We start from the raw sequence: 15,817 nt of genomic DNA, 5'->3' as shown, positions 1-15,817 counted from the left end.
AGCCATATAGGGTCTGTTGCAACTAAACCCTGCCCTTCGTCATTCAAAGGTAGCCACAGATAATACATAAGCAAATGGGTGTAGCTGAGTAGAATAAAGCTTTATTTATGGACTTTGAAACCCGAGTTTAATATAATCTTCATATGTTACAAAATATTCTTTTTATTTTTTTCAACCACTTAAAAACATTTAAAGGGCGCCTGGGTGGCTTAGTCAGTTAAGCATCTGCCTTCAGCTCAGGTCATGATCCCAGGGTCCTGGGATCGAGCCCCACATTGGGCTCCCTGCTCAGCAAAAGGTTGTTTCTCCTTCTCCCTGTTTGGTGCTCTGCCTACTTGTGCACTCTCTTTCTCTCTGTCAGAGAAATAAGTAAAATCTTTAAAAAAATTTTTTTTAAATACTTACTGTACAAGACCATAAAAAAGATGGGGAGAAGGCTGGATGTAGCCTCCAGGCCACAGTTTGCCAACAGCTGACCTAGAATCCAGTAAAGATCTGAATGGAAGATTTTATGCCAAAGTACTTGAGGGTACTTGAAAGTTCTGTGTTATTCTAAGTATACTGACTATTCCTTATACAATAATGTCTATGTTATTATTGCGTTTGTCAAGTACTTCTCATAGTCAGCACGGATGAAAATTTAACCTTATCCACTCTCTGAATTATGAGTCATTTGAGTTAGTTAGATTGGAATAAGAAAGTTTTCAATAAAAATGGTTGATGGTAAATAATTCTGGCCCCAAATATCTCATCCATCTCAAATTGTACATTATCAATAAAACCAAGTTCTCAACATGAGCCTTAGACTTGATTTTATTATTGTTTAAAAAGCAACTGACAGCACTAGGAACTAAGCCATTTAGACAATGTGTACATTTTTGACAATGATTCATACTGAGAAAAGATGAAGTTGGTTCATGTCAATGGTATAGAAAAGGCTGCATGGAGTAAGGACATGTATTACTGGAGCTGAAGGATTATCTCAGCACATTTCTGACTTGCAAACCCTGTGGATTGGAGGGCTCTGCTGGGGAGGAGGAGTCAATTCAGTTCCCACACTGGATGGTTAGATCAGGACTTTGTTCTTAGAGACACACCCTGTTCTCCTAAGACTAAAGTAGACATTCCACAATCCCATACGGATGCACAAAGGGATAACAGCCCTGTGCAAAATAGGTAGTCAGTAAATATCTGAATTAATGAATAGATATATAAATAGCTTTGAACTACTGAGGGAAAGCAAACACTCATTCTGGTAAACAGGCCATCAACAAATATGATTTTTTTTTCTTCTCTATTCTTGCCTGCCATAGTAAAAACAAGAAACGCAAGCTCCAATGCTTGGCCACTTAGTCATTTGATTATTTCACATCTATTGAGTATATAGTATGTTCCAGAAACCCTACAAGGAACTGGACCTACAAAACTAATCAAGACAACAAGCCTGCTTTGCAACTTTCATGAGGCCTTGATACTTCCCTTCTTCCATAAAAATTAATTTAGGTCATGAAGGGCAGTGACATGGCATCTGCCAGCAGAGTCATTCAGGTAGGCAAGTCACATAAACAAGTTCCCTGGCAGAAGAGACAACCCTAAACGCAATGTATCAGAAGTTTTGAGAGCAACGGGACTACCACCTCACTCTTCTTCAATCTCACAGCATTGTGAGGGTCCACAAGACACTGCAGAAATAATAAAAACAGTACCTCAGGACAGAAATACAAAAGGAAACATGTGCTTCAAGAAGAAATGGATTTATCCAACGTGGAGGTCTAGAATAATCACTGACACTGTGGCTGCTGTTTGTCATCAAACAAAAGAAGTGTCTTTACAATAAAGGGCTTCCAAAATGGCACATGAGAAATTATACATTAAGCAATAAACATTCTGTTAAAAAAATGAAATATAGAAAATTTAGATGGACACTTGTATCTCCTAATACATGTAACTCGGTCAGCTTTCTCCTCAAGCTTACCTAATTGTTCATATACTTATTGAAGTACACATTTTCCAATGTTAGCTATCACTTTATTCTTAATGATCAAATATTACCAGTGTTGAGCTGTTAAAAGCACACAATATCTAGTAAACCATCATAGGTTTCCCATAATGTCACTGTTCTTACAGTTTCTGTTTAGACACAGGAAGATTTATCAGACAGAACTGCTGCTTTTGTGAAGTGGTTTTCCTGAAACTGGACGAGGACCAGTGAAAGGATGACTCCATTATTTGTTCTTAGCATTCTTAAAATTTTTTCATTCACAAAGTTACTAGAGTGTAACTAGTTTAAAAAGCGTATCCTACACTAAATGATAAAAGTATAGCCAAGGTAAACTAGCTGACTTTGTGTTATCAGAAGTGGGAGTTAACACAAAAGAGTCAAAAAAACTAAAAATAGAAAAGATCAGAAGATGCCAGAGTAGGAGACCTAATATTATTGGGTGCCAGAGGAGTTCAGCTAGATAGCTATCAAACCATTCTGAACACCTACAAACTCAAAAGAAGATCAAAGAAAAGAAGAGCAGCAATTCTAGGAACAGAAAGGTGACCACTTTCTGGAAGTTAGGACGTGCGGAGAAGTGAATCCAGGTGATATAGGCGAAGACAGACTGTGATGGGGGGAGGGGCCAGCTCCCGGCAAGCAGTGGAGCAGCGGAGCACAAAATCGGAACTTTTAGAAGTTGGCTCCACTGAGGGACGTCACTCCATAGGCTAAGGGTGGGGGTGGGAGGTTGAGCCCTCGCAGGGACAGTGTGGTCTCATGACCTGCGGGTTCACAGGAAGACAGGGGTGTCTGAGTGTTGCAGAGCTCCCAGGTATCAGAGCGGGGAAGCCGGCTGCAGAGACGGAGCCCAGGAGGGGGCTCTCAGCTCAGGCTTACCTTAAACTGTGATCCAAGGTGCCGTCAGACCACTGCTCCTCAAGCAAGTGGCCAATCTGGGGAGAACCCCTCCTTCCTTCTCCAGGAGAAGTGGCGCAGGAGCGCAGGGCAGGAATCTGCTGGGTTTGCAGAATCCAAACAGGGCTGCGGGCCAGAGATAGAAACGCTCAGCCACAGGCCAAGCGAGCAGAGCATAGCCAGAGACCAGGGAGATGAGAGGGATTGACTGCTTTTTTCTGAGGTCGCACTGAGGAGTGGATCCCGGAGCTCTCTGCTCCTCTGACCTGAGACTGGGCGGCCGCCATCTTCATTCCCGTCCTCCCAAGCGGTACGGAAAGCGCTCAGGGAACAAAGCTCCAAGCGCGAACCCAAGCAGATTGCTTAGTCCGGCCCCTGGCAAGGGCAGTCAATTCCACCTTGGGCAAAGGCAATTGAGAATCAGGGCAACAGGCCCCTCCTGCAGAAGATCAGCAAGAACATCTAGCCAAGACCAAGTCTACTGATCAAAAAAAACTGCAAAATACCAATGCTAGGGGAAAACAGCACATAGAATTCATGACTTTTTGCCCATGGTCCTTTAGTCTTTCAAAAATAAATGTTTTTAATTTTATTTTTTTCTTATTCTATTTTTTCAGATTTTTCCTCTTTCTTATTTTAACCTTTTTTAACTATTTTATCTTACCAATACCTTTTAAAAAATCTTTTAAAATTTTCATTGTTATAGTCATATTGTATCCCTTCATTATATTTAATCTTATTTTTTGTATACATATAGGTTTTCCTTTCTCTAAAATTCTGGGATACAGTTTCTTCCAACAGATCAAAATATACCCTAAATCTAGTGCATGGCTTTGTTGTAGTCTCCAGCCTGATGACAGTCTTTCCTCTTTTTTTTTTCTTTTTTCAACCAACTTCTTATCACTTCCTTTTCTAGAATCTTTTTAAATTTTCATCTTTACAGTTATATTCCAGCCTTTCATCCTGTTTACCTTTATTTTTGTATATATATATAAGTTTTTCTTTCTTTAAAACTTTGGGAAGCAGTTTCTTCTAACAGACCAAACTACAACTAAGATCAAGTGTGTGGCTCTGTTCTACTCACCACTCTAATATATATATAATATAAATATATATTATATATTTTTTTCTTTCTTTCTTTTTCTCCTTTCTTCTCCCTGGTTTCAGGTCTCTTCCAATTTGGTTAGAGTATATTTGTCTCTTTGGATTTGATTATTATATATTTTTCTGGGGCTGCGGCTACCCTTTTAGTATTTTGTTCTCTCATTCATCTATTCTTATATGGATAAAATGACAAGGCAGGAAAACTAACCTCAAAAAAAAAAAAAAAGAACAAAAGGCAGTACTGATAGCTAGGGACCTAATCAATACCAACATTAGGAACATGGCAGAACTAGAGTTCAGAATGACAATTATAAAGATGCTAGCTGGGCTCAAAAAAAGCATGGAAGATACCAGAGAATCTCTTTCTGGAGAAATAAAATCCCTTTCTGGAGGAAAAAAAGAACTAAAATCTAACCAAGTTGAAATCAAAAAGGCTGTTAATGAGGTGCAATAAAAAATGGAGGCTCTTACTGCTAGGATAAAGAGAGAGAACCAAATGATGGAGAATAAAGAAGCTGAGAAAAGAGAGATAAACAACTACTGGATCACAAGGGGAGAATTCAAGACATAAGTGATACCATAAGATGAAACAATATTAGAATAACTAGGATCCCAGAGAAGAAGAAAAAAGAGAGAGAGAAGGTATATTGGAGCAAATTATATCAGGGAATTTCCCTAATTTGGTGAAGGGAACAAGCATCAAAATCCAGGAGGCAAAGAGAACCCACTCAAAATCAATAAAACTAGGTCCACACCCCATCATTTAATAGTAAAACTTACAACTCTCAGTGACAAAGAGAAAGCAGCTCGGGACAAAAGGTCTGTAACATACAATGAAATATTAGATTGACAGCAGACTTCTCCACAGAGACCTGGCAGACCAGAAAGGACTGGCCAGATATATTCACAGCACTAAACAAGAAAAAATAGAACCAAGAATACTATATCTAGTTAGGTTGTCATTGAAAATAGAGGGAGAGATAAAAAGCTTCCAGGACAAACAAAAACTAAAAGAATTTGCAAACACCAAACCAGCCCTACAGGAAATATTGAAAGGGGGCATCTCAGCAAAGAGAGAGCCTTAAAATAACAGACCAGAAAGGAACAGAGACAATATGCAGTTAACAGTCATCTTATAGGCAATACAACAGCACTAAATTCATATCCTTCAATAGTCACCCTGAATGTAAATGGTCTAAATGCCCTAAACAAAAGACACAGGGTATCAGAATGGATAAAAAAAACAAGACCCATCGATATGCTCTCTACAAGAAACTCATTTTAGACCCAAAGACACCTCTAGATTTAGAGTGAGGAGGTGGAAAACAATTCACCATGTTAATGGACAGCAAAAGAAAGCTGAGATGGCAATCCTTACATCAGATAAATTATATTTTAAGACAAAGACTATAATAAGAGATGAGGAAGGACAATATATCAAACTTAAAGGGTCTGTCCAACATGAAGATCTAACAATTTTAAATATCTATCCCCTTACCATGGGATCAGCCAATTATATAAGCCAATTAATAACAAAATCAAAGAAACACATCAACAATAATACAGTAACAGTGGAGGACTTTAACACCCCCTCACTGAAATGGACAGACCATATAAGCAAAAAGATCAACATGGAAACAAAGGCTTTAAATGACACACTGGACCAGGTGGACATCACGGATGTATTCAGAACATTTCATCCCAAAGCAACAGAATATACATTCTTCTCTAGTGCACATGGAACATTTTCCAGAAGAGATCACATCCCGGGTCACAAATCAGGTCCTAACTGGTACTAAAAGACTGGGATCTTTCCCTGCATATTTTCAGACCACAACGCTTTGAAACTATAACTCAACCACAAGAAGAAAGTTGGAAGGAATTCAAATACATGGAGGCACTGAGTGTGGTGCATAAACAATGAATCTTAGAACACTGAAAAAATAAAATAAAATTTTGTTTAAAACATGGAGGCTAAAGAGCATCCTATTAAAGAATGAATGGGTCAACCAGGAAATTAAGGAAGAATTTTTAAAAATTCATGGAAACAAATGAAAATGAAAACATAACTGCTCAAAATCTGTAGGACACAGCAAAGGCAGTCCTGAGAGGAAAGTATATAGCAATACAAGCCTTTCTCAAGAAACAAGAAAGGTTTCAAGTGCACAACCTATCCCTACACCGAATGGAGCTAGAGAAAGAACATCAAAGAAAGTCTAAACCCAGGAGGAGAAGAGAAATAATAAACATCAGAGCAGAAGTCAATAAAATAGAAACCAAAAAAACAGTAGAATAAGTCAATGAAACGAGGAGCTGGTTCTTTCAAAGAATTAACAAGATTGATAAACCCTTCACCAGACTTACCAAAAAGAAAAGAGAAAGGACCCAAATTAATAAAATCATGAATGAAAGAGGTGAGATCACAACCAACACCAAAGAAATACAAACAATTATAAGAAAATATTATGAGCAACTCTACACAGCAAATTTGACAATCTGGAAGAAAAGGATATATGCCTAGAGACATATAAACTATCAAAACTGAACCAGGAAGAAATAGGAAACCTGAACAGATCCATACAGATCCATAACCAGTAAGGAGATTGAAGCAGTCATCAAAAATCTCACAAGAAACAAGAGCCCAGTGACAGACGGCTTCCCAGGGGAATTCTACCAAACATTTAAAGTAGAATTAATACCTATCTCCTAAAACTGTTCCAAAAAATAGAAGTGGAAGGAAAACTTCCAAACTCATTTTATGAGGCCAGCATTACCTTGATCCCCAAACCAGACAAAGACCCCATCAAAAAGAAGAATTACAGACCAAGATCCTTGATGAACATGGATGCAAAAATACTCGCCAAAATACTAGCCAGTAGGATCCAATAGTCCATTAAAAGGATGATTTACCACGACCAAGTGGGATTTATTCCTGGGCTTCAAGGTTGGTTCAACATCTGCAAATCAATCAATGTGATACAATACATTAATAACAGAAAGAACAAAAACCATATGATACTCTCAATAGATGTGGAAAAGCTTTTGACAAAGCACAGCATCCTTTCTTGATCAAAACTCTTCACAATGTAGGCATAGAGGATACATACCTCAATATCATCAAACCCATCTATGAAAAACCCACACAGCGAATATCATTCTCAATGGGGAAAAACTGATTGCTTTTCCCCTAAGGTCAGGAACACGACCGGGCTGTCCACTATCACCACTGCTATTCAACATAGTACTAGAAGTCCTAGCCTCAGCAATCAGACAACAAAGAGAAATAAAAGGCACCCAAATCGGCAAAGAAGAAGTCAAACTCTCACTCTATACAGAAGATATGATACTTTATGTGGAAAACCCAAAGTCTCCACTCCAAAACTGCTAGAACTCACACAGGAATTCAGTTGAGGGTCAGGATATAAAATCAATGCACAGAAATCAGTTGCATTTCTATACACCAACAACAAGACAGAAGAAAGAGAAAGTAAGGAGTCAATCCCATTTACAATTGCACCCAAAACCATAACATACCTAGGAATAAACCTAACCAAAGAGGCAAAGAATCTGTACTCAGAAAACTACAACGTACTCATGAAAGAAATTGAGGAAGACACAAAGAAATGGAAAAATGTTCCATGCTCATGGATTGGAAGAACAAATATTATAAAAGTGTCTATGCTACCCAGAAAATCTACACATCTAATGCAATCCTTATCAAAACACTATCAACTTTTTTCAAAGAAATGGAACAAATAATCCTAAAATTTATATGGAACCAGAAAAGACCCCAAATAGCCAGAGGAATGTTGAAAAAGAAAACCAGAGTTGGTGGCATCACAATTCCAGACTTCAAGTTCTATTACAAAGCTGTCATCATCAAGACAGTATGGTACTGGCACAAAAACAGACACATAGATCAATGGAACAGAATAGAAAGCCCAGAAATGGACCCTCAATGGACCCTCAACTCTATGGTCAACTTATCTTCGACAAAGCAGGAAAGAATGTCCAGTGGAAAAAAGACAGTCTCTTCAACAAATGGTGTTGGAAAAATTGGACAGCCATAAGCAGAAGAATGAAACTGGACCATTTCCTTACACCACACATAGAAATAGACTCAATATGGATGAAAGACCTCAGTGTGAGACAGGAATACACCAAAATCCTTAAGGAGAACACAGGCAGTGACCTCTCTGACCTCAGCCCCAGCAACTTCTTCCTAGAAACATCACTAAAGACAAGGGAAGCAAGGGCAAAAATTAGCTATTGGGACTTCATCAAGATCAAAAGCTTTTGCACAGCAAAGGAAACACTCAACAAAACGAAAAGACAACTGACAGAATGGGAGAAGGTATTTGCAAATGACATATCAGATAAAGGGCTAGTATCCAAAATCTATAAAGAAATTATCAACTTCAACACCCAAAGAACAAATAATCCAATCAAGAAATGGGCAGAAGACATGAAGAGACATTTCAGCAAAGAAGACATCCAAATGGACAACAGACACATGAAAAGTGCTCAACATCCCTCAGCATCAGGGAGATACAAATTAAAACCACAGTAAGATACCACCTCATACCAGTCAGAATGGCTAAAATTAACCTGTCAGGAAACGACAGATGTTGGTGAGGCTGTGGAGAATGGGGAACCCTCCTACACTGTTGGTGGGAATGAATGCAAGCTGGTGCAGCCACTCTGGAAAACAGCATGAACGTTCCTCAAAAAGTTGAAAATAGAGCTACCCTACCACCTAGCAATCACACTACTGGGTATTTACCCAAAACATACAAATGTGGTGATCTGAAGGGGCACATGCACCGAATGTTTATAGCAGGAACGCTCACAATAGCTAAACTATGGAAAGAACCTAGATGTCCATCAACAGATGAATGGATAAAGATTTTATGTGTGTGTGTGTGTGTGTATGTATATATATATATATATATATATATATATATATATATATATATCAGCCATCAAAAAACCCCGAAATCTTGCCATCTGCAACAATGTGGATGTAACTAGAGGGTATTATGCTTAGTGAAATAAGTCAATCATAGAAAAACAATTATCATATGATATCTCTGATATGAGGAATTTGAGAAGCAGGGTGGGGGGATCACGAAGGGTAGGGAGGGAAAAAATTAAACAAGATGGTACCAGGGAGGGAGACAAACCGTAAGAGACTCTTAATCTCAGGAAACAAACTGAGGGTTACTGGGGGGTGGAGGGGTAGGAAGAGGGTGGCTGGGTGATGGGCATCAGGGAGGGTATGTGCTATGGTGAGTGCTGTGAATTGCATAAGACTGTACCCCTGAAGCAAATACAGAGACACTGTACACAGACCTGCACTCCTGAGGCAAATAACACATTATATGTTAATTTAAAAAAAAACCCTAAAAATAGAATTACCATATGACCCAGTAAATCCCCTACTAGGTATTTACCCAAACAAAATGAAAACACTAATTAGAAAAGCTACATGGCCCCCTATGTTTCTTGCAGCATTATCTATAATAGCCAAGATATAAACAACCTAAATGTCCATCCATAGATGAATGGATAAAAATGTGAGATATATATCTATGGAAAGATACGTATATATGTATATATACATGTATATATGTATAAGATTATATATATATATATATATATGTATATGTATATATATATATATATATAACTCAGCCATAAAAAAAAGAATGAAATCTTGCCATTTACAACAACATGGATGGATCTAGACGGTATAAAACTAAGCAAATTAAGTCAGTAAGAGATAAACAAATACTATATAATTACATTCATATATGGAATTTAAGAAACAAAGCAAAAAAGAAACAAACAGCTTTAAATCTCGTGGTTGCCAGAGGGCATGCTGATGGGAGGATGGGTAAAACAGATGAAGGGATTAAGAGTACAGTTACAATAAGCACTGAGCAATGTATAAAATTATTGAATCATTACATTGTACACCTGAAACTAATATAACACCATGTTCATTATACTTAGATTAAAAAAAAAATCAGTGGATGCTAAAACTAATGGTGACTGTTTGATGGTTTATTTAATTGGTCTCAAAATACTTTCCACAAAATACTAAGTAAAAAGGGGGTAAGAATACTTTTTTTAAATTTTTTTATTTTTTCAGCATAACAGTATTCATTATTTTTGCACCACACCCAGTGCTCCATGCAATCCGTACCCTCTACAATACCCACCACCTGGATCCCCCAATCTCCCACCCCCCGCCCCTTCAAAACCCTCAGATTGTTTTTCAGAGTCCATAGTCTCTCATGGTTCACCTCCCCTTCCAATTTCCCTCAACTCCCTTCTCCTCTCCATCTCCCCTTGTCCTCCATGTTATTTGTTATGCTCCACAAATAAGTGGGAAAGAATACTTTTACAATAAAGGAACCTAGTAGATACTCTTAGTCAAGTGATCAAAGTATTACCTTTAATAAGACAAATTAATATTGGGCACCACCTATTGGAGGCAATGAGAAGACCATCACTTCTGTGATCCTCCTGCCTAAAATAAAAAAGGGTTACCTACATCTAATTATGAAGAAATACCCGATAAACTCAAATTGAAGTACACGTCACAAAATAACTGCCCTGTAATTTTATAAAGTGTGAAGGTTCTGAAAGTCAAGGGAAGAGTGAGGAATGTCATACTTTGATGAAGACTAAGGAGGCACAGCAAGTAAATGCATTAGGTGATCCCAGACTTGGCGAAACTTGAATGATGTCTTCACAGTAAGTGGTAATAATGTAGCCATGTTATCTTGCTGATTTTGATGGCTGTATTATCATTATGTAGAAGGAGGTCCTGTGTGAAAGAACTATACACCAAAATATTGGCGGGAGGGGCGTGGGGACAGAGCATCAGTGCCAGCAAATTCCCCTCAATTGATTCAAGAGAAAAATTATTACTCTATTCTTGCAAGTTTTCTCTGTTTGAAATTATTGCAATATAAGAAGATAAAATTAAATTGAAAATCCAACTTTTAGGAGTAAAGCCAAGGACTACAGAACTTGTAACCCAAGTGGTGTGTGTTTCCTGAAGAACATGTGCTTCTAGAGGTTTATAACATGTCTTAAACAAAGTATTTTTTTCTGACATAAAAATATGGTTTCCGCATGCAAAGCGAATGTATGGTTGGAAAAGAGAGGACTCTGGTCCCCCCCGGTGGGAGGAGAAAGAGGAAGTAGTGACTGTTAGCAGTGAGGAGCTTTTGCAGTTTTAGCATTCTGTTTCCTGACCGAGGCGCTGGGTGCATGACGGGTCATCCTTATGCATTCCCTCAAGCTCTATGCTAAAGCTTTGTGCTCTTTTCCCTACGCATGTTATACTTCAATAAAATTTAAATTTAAATTTAAAAAAATTAAAGTTAATTAAAATTAAAAATAGTTAAGGAGGGCACGTATTGCATGGAGCACTGGGTGTGGTGCATAGACAATGAATCTTGGAACAATGAAAAATAAAATCAAATTTAAAATAATAATAAATAACAATAATAAATAAAATAAATTAAAATTAATATTAAAAATTAAGATTTTAATTCTAATTTTAAAAAATAGTCCCTAATCTTTAAAAAAATCCCACAAACCACCATAAACACTAGACGACGGCACCTTCGCGGGAGCTGCAGGTCACACCCGCGAATCCACAGCGGAAATCTGCAGGTCAAAGAAATTAAGGAGACCCGTGGAAGCCGCAACAGTCCGCGGCGACAACAACAAGCGAGCAAAGCAGCAACACCCCACTCGGCGTCAGCAGCCCCGTCGTCCGGACCCGCGGACCCGAACCTGATTCTCCTGCCGCCTTGTTCCCGCCTCCCTCGACCGTGTGAGGGAAGGTTCGCGCATTCAGCCGTGTCCACTGGGAGGGGACTCGGTCGCTGCGAAGACTCCAGCGCGCGACAGGGACGCGCCGCCCAGCCGAGCGTCCTCCTCACCAGCCGTGTCGCTCTCGCCTGGAAACCCCGGCTCCCTCGGTCGGGAAAGCAGGGCCCGGTGCGAGCGCTTGGACCCCTCGACCCCACACGGTGGTCCTGCCTCCTCTGGCCGCTTCTCAGACGTCACCCTCGGGACCTGGTTGAAATGTGGGGTCAAGGGGCACCGGGGTGGCTCAGTTGGTTGAGCGACTGCCTTTGGCTCAGGTCATGATCCCGGAGTCCCAGGATCGAGTCCCGCATGGGACCCTCAGCTCCGCGGAAGTCGGCTTCTCCCTCTGACCCTCTCCCTGTCCCGTCCCCCCCCACCCATGCTCGCTCTCTCTCTCTCTCTCTCTCCCAAATGGATAAATAAAATCAGAAAAGAAAAGAGAAAAGAAAAGAAAAATGTGGGTTCAAATCCGGGGCAGCGACTCAGCGTTTCCAACTGCTCGGTGGCCTCACCTAGTCAGCCAGGCATTAAGGATGAACCTTTGTTTCATCTGTTCCCTTCGCCTTTGTGGGAAAGAGTTGATCTGTTAAGACTGAGGGAGGAGGAATTGCGCTTCCTGCAGGGACGCGCTCAAAGCCCGGAACGTGAGGCCGAGAGCTGGGTGTGAATGGACGGTGTCTCCTCCCCCGCTGTGCGCGCTCGTCTCCACGACACCCTTCTTGGCCGTGGAACCCCCAGTCCTGGGTTGAGAGCACAGCTCTGGTCCCTACAAGTTAGGGCACGGCGGTGGGGGAGGGGGGAACAATGCCACTTTCTCTGTCCTCTTTGCTCACCAGTAAGAACAAAATAATACTGTGTTCTTCGTTCTTTCTGTATTAAATAAAATGTAGTGTGGGCAGTTGGTTTTATATAACTAAGCAATGTGAACATGCCGTTAGGGCATAAAAAGGAACCCTGAGAATGGGGGAGGGTGGAAGGTGGGGAAGACGCCTCTGGACTGATAATAATAGTCATGACGGCAGCACATGCGACTGTGACTCACTGAGTGACAAGCCCTGGGCTTCAGCCTTACAGGCTTGACATTACCTCGTTCATGCCGAGTAATAGCATCATGAGGTACATAATGCCCCATTTTGCAGACAAGAAAACTGAGGGCTCAAGAGGCTATCTGTGGCCAAGAAAGTACAATTTTTAAGGGGTCAAGCAGAGGCAGAATTGAAAGCCCAGTCTGAGCCCAAATGCTAAGTACCAAAATGATTTCCAGAATCATCTGTTTATCATATTCACCTGGATGGCTTAAAAAGATGCCAGGTTCCTGGGCCCAAGCCAAGACCCACAAGGGTAATTCTTACACAGCCTGGCACCAGTCCACACATCTGATTTCAGGGACCACTCTGAAATGTGCGGTCTTCCTCTAATCAGGTGAGGGGACATTCAAAATATGTCTATTGTTGGTATAGAGACCCCAGTGACACTTTGACAGTCATAAGCATGTGTAAGAGACCCCAGCTGGTGCTGGGTGTTGCAGTCAGGTGGTGAGATTCAGAGACAGGGAGAGAAGGTCAGAAAGGCCTCGTGGAGTCATGACCAGGTCGCTAATCTGCTCATCAGTGAATACCAAGACATCCAAATGTCCATCACTTCCCTCTGGCTGCCAATGAGAAGACCCTGCTGCTCCTTGGAACTGAGCCTTCCCCTCGGATTTGCTTGAAGCATCCAGAGTTCAATCCCAGATTCACAGGACTGGCCACAGTGGACTGGAGCCCACTGTCCTAAAAACCAAGGCATAGCAGCCCCACCAGGGAGACATTACCCTGTCTGGTATAGTCCTTGAGGTGTTTTTCTCTTCACAAAGATCTCTAATGTTTCTTTCTTTGACAGGAAGGACCTCGGGGAAGTCCCTCTGAATTCTGCCTGTTGACACTGATCTACTTTGGCCCTCTGACTTGTGTGGGTCCTGAAGACCAGAGGGGATCTCACTTTCTATTTGCCCAGGGTCAAAGCAAGAGAGGAAAACCTCCACCTACCTTAGTCTACCGTAAACCCAAACTGAAAGTGATGACATTCATCACCACCTTCAGGTCTTTCTTTGACAGACTACAGGTAGAAGGTGGGAGCTCAATCCAGGAGACCCGAGTTTTAGCTGGGGTTCTTGTTTACCAGTGGTTTTACCCCAGTTATGATGACAAGAAAATTATTTACCATATCCTCACCCTGGTTTCTAAATCCAGAATATAAGAAAGTGTTTTCAAGTAATTTCCAAAATCCTGTAGTATATAAACTCCATAAGAATGTCTTAAACAGAACAAGTTAAGAAGCAATAACCTAGGAAAATATTAATACACTGGTCTTACGTCCCTAGAAGTACATCATTAAAGAGCTGAAAATGCAAAGCAGGGGGTAGGTGAACATGTTTGCAATATGTGTTATCAAGCAAATACCAAGCATGTGTCAGAAGATCCATACATTGAGAATACATAAAGAATTGCTAGAAGTCAATTAAAAAAAAAAAAAAAAAGACTAACAATCAGTGTTTTTCAGAAACGGGCAAAAAGCTTAAACAGCCACTTGACCAAACAGGATATCCAAATGGCCAGTATGCATAGAAAAGTGTTCAGCACCATTAGTTATCATGGAAATACAAGTTAAAACTACAATGTGATACTGTGATGTCCAGTCAAAATGGCCACAACATATAAGGCCAACAATAAGTATAGGCAAGCATGTGAACCAACGTAAGTCTCATATATTGCTGGCAAATGTGTAAATTGGTACAATCACCTGGGAAACTATCTGGTAATACCTCCTAAAATTATGTATTTTTTCTATGACCAAGAAATTCCACTCTTGCTCTACACCCAAAGAAATGAGTGCTTGTATCTGCCAAAACATACACAGTAAAGTACATACCAACATTATTTCATAGTGCCAAACCAGAAACAGCCCAGATGTCCCTCAATGGTAAAATGGATAAATTATGCTAAAATCCATACAATAGAATACTATGTAGTGTGAAAATGAATAAACCAAGATTATATAAAACGACTTGGATGAATTTCACAGATATAACGTTGAGCAGAAAAGCCAGATCCATAGTGTTTGAGTTCATCTAAATGGCTGTTAAAGAAAGGTAAGCTTTCTATCTGTGGTAATGAAAGTCAGAGGAGTGATCCGCTCTGGATAGAACACTGCCAAGAGTGTAAGGGAGACTTCTGGGCTGCTAGAGATGTCCCATAGCTCCATCTTGGTGGTGGTTCCACAGGTATATAAATATGGAAAATTCATTGAGCCATACATTTAAAATTCATGCATCTTACATGTAAGTTAAAGTTCAATTTTTTTAAAGATTTTATTTATTTATTTGACACAGAGAGAGAGAGAGAGAGAGAGCAAGCATAAGCAAGGAGAGCTGCAGAGGGAGAAGGAGAAGCAGGCTCCCCATTAGCAGGGGGAACCAGCCATGAGGCTCAATCCCAGGACCCTGGGTTCATGACCTAAGCCAAAGGCAGACACTTAGCCAACCAAGCCACCCAGGCATCCCAGCTATAGTTCAATTTTTTTTTAAAGATTTTATTTATTTATTTATTTGACAGATCACAAGTAGGCAGAGAGAGAGGGGAGGAAGCAGGCTCCCTGCTGAGCAGAGAGCCCGATGGGACACTCGATCCCAGGACCCTGAGATCATGACCTGAGCCAAAGGCAGAGGCTTTAACCCACTGAGCCACCCAGGCGCCCCTATAGTTCAATTTTTTTAAGTGCCAGCCTTCTTAGGTCATAAGTCTATCCCTGGATCAGTCACTGTGGCCAAAGAATACAATGATTGGCGTGGACCTGGGTCAAGTGTTTCCTTTCTAGAGCATAAATGAACAGAGAAGGGACCCTGAAAAGGGAATGAGGAAGTATTTCTGGAAGAGGAGACAG

General features: G+C 40.4%; 1 long non-coding RNA gene and 1 pseudogene across 1 annotated transcript in view; one reads left to right on the top strand and one right to left on the bottom strand.

Annotated features, from left to right (window-relative positions):
- The window catches only part of LOC116870815, a 112,322-nt gene that overhangs the window by 84,271 nt on the left and 12,234 nt on the right, over positions 1-15,817 (bottom strand). The window lies entirely within an intron of this gene.
- On the top strand, positions 1,507-1,781 carry LOC116870813 (annotated as a pseudogene).

This window comes from Lontra canadensis, unplaced genomic scaffold, assembly GCF_010015895.1.
Source record: "Lontra canadensis isolate GAN:19392208 unplaced genomic scaffold, GSC_riverotter_1.0 scaffold24, whole genome shotgun sequence".
Taxonomy (NCBI): Eukaryota; Metazoa; Chordata; class Mammalia; order Carnivora; family Mustelidae; genus Lontra; species Lontra canadensis.
The sequence above is the reverse complement of the archived record's forward strand: the minus strand, read 5'-3'. Positions and strand labels throughout refer to the sequence as shown.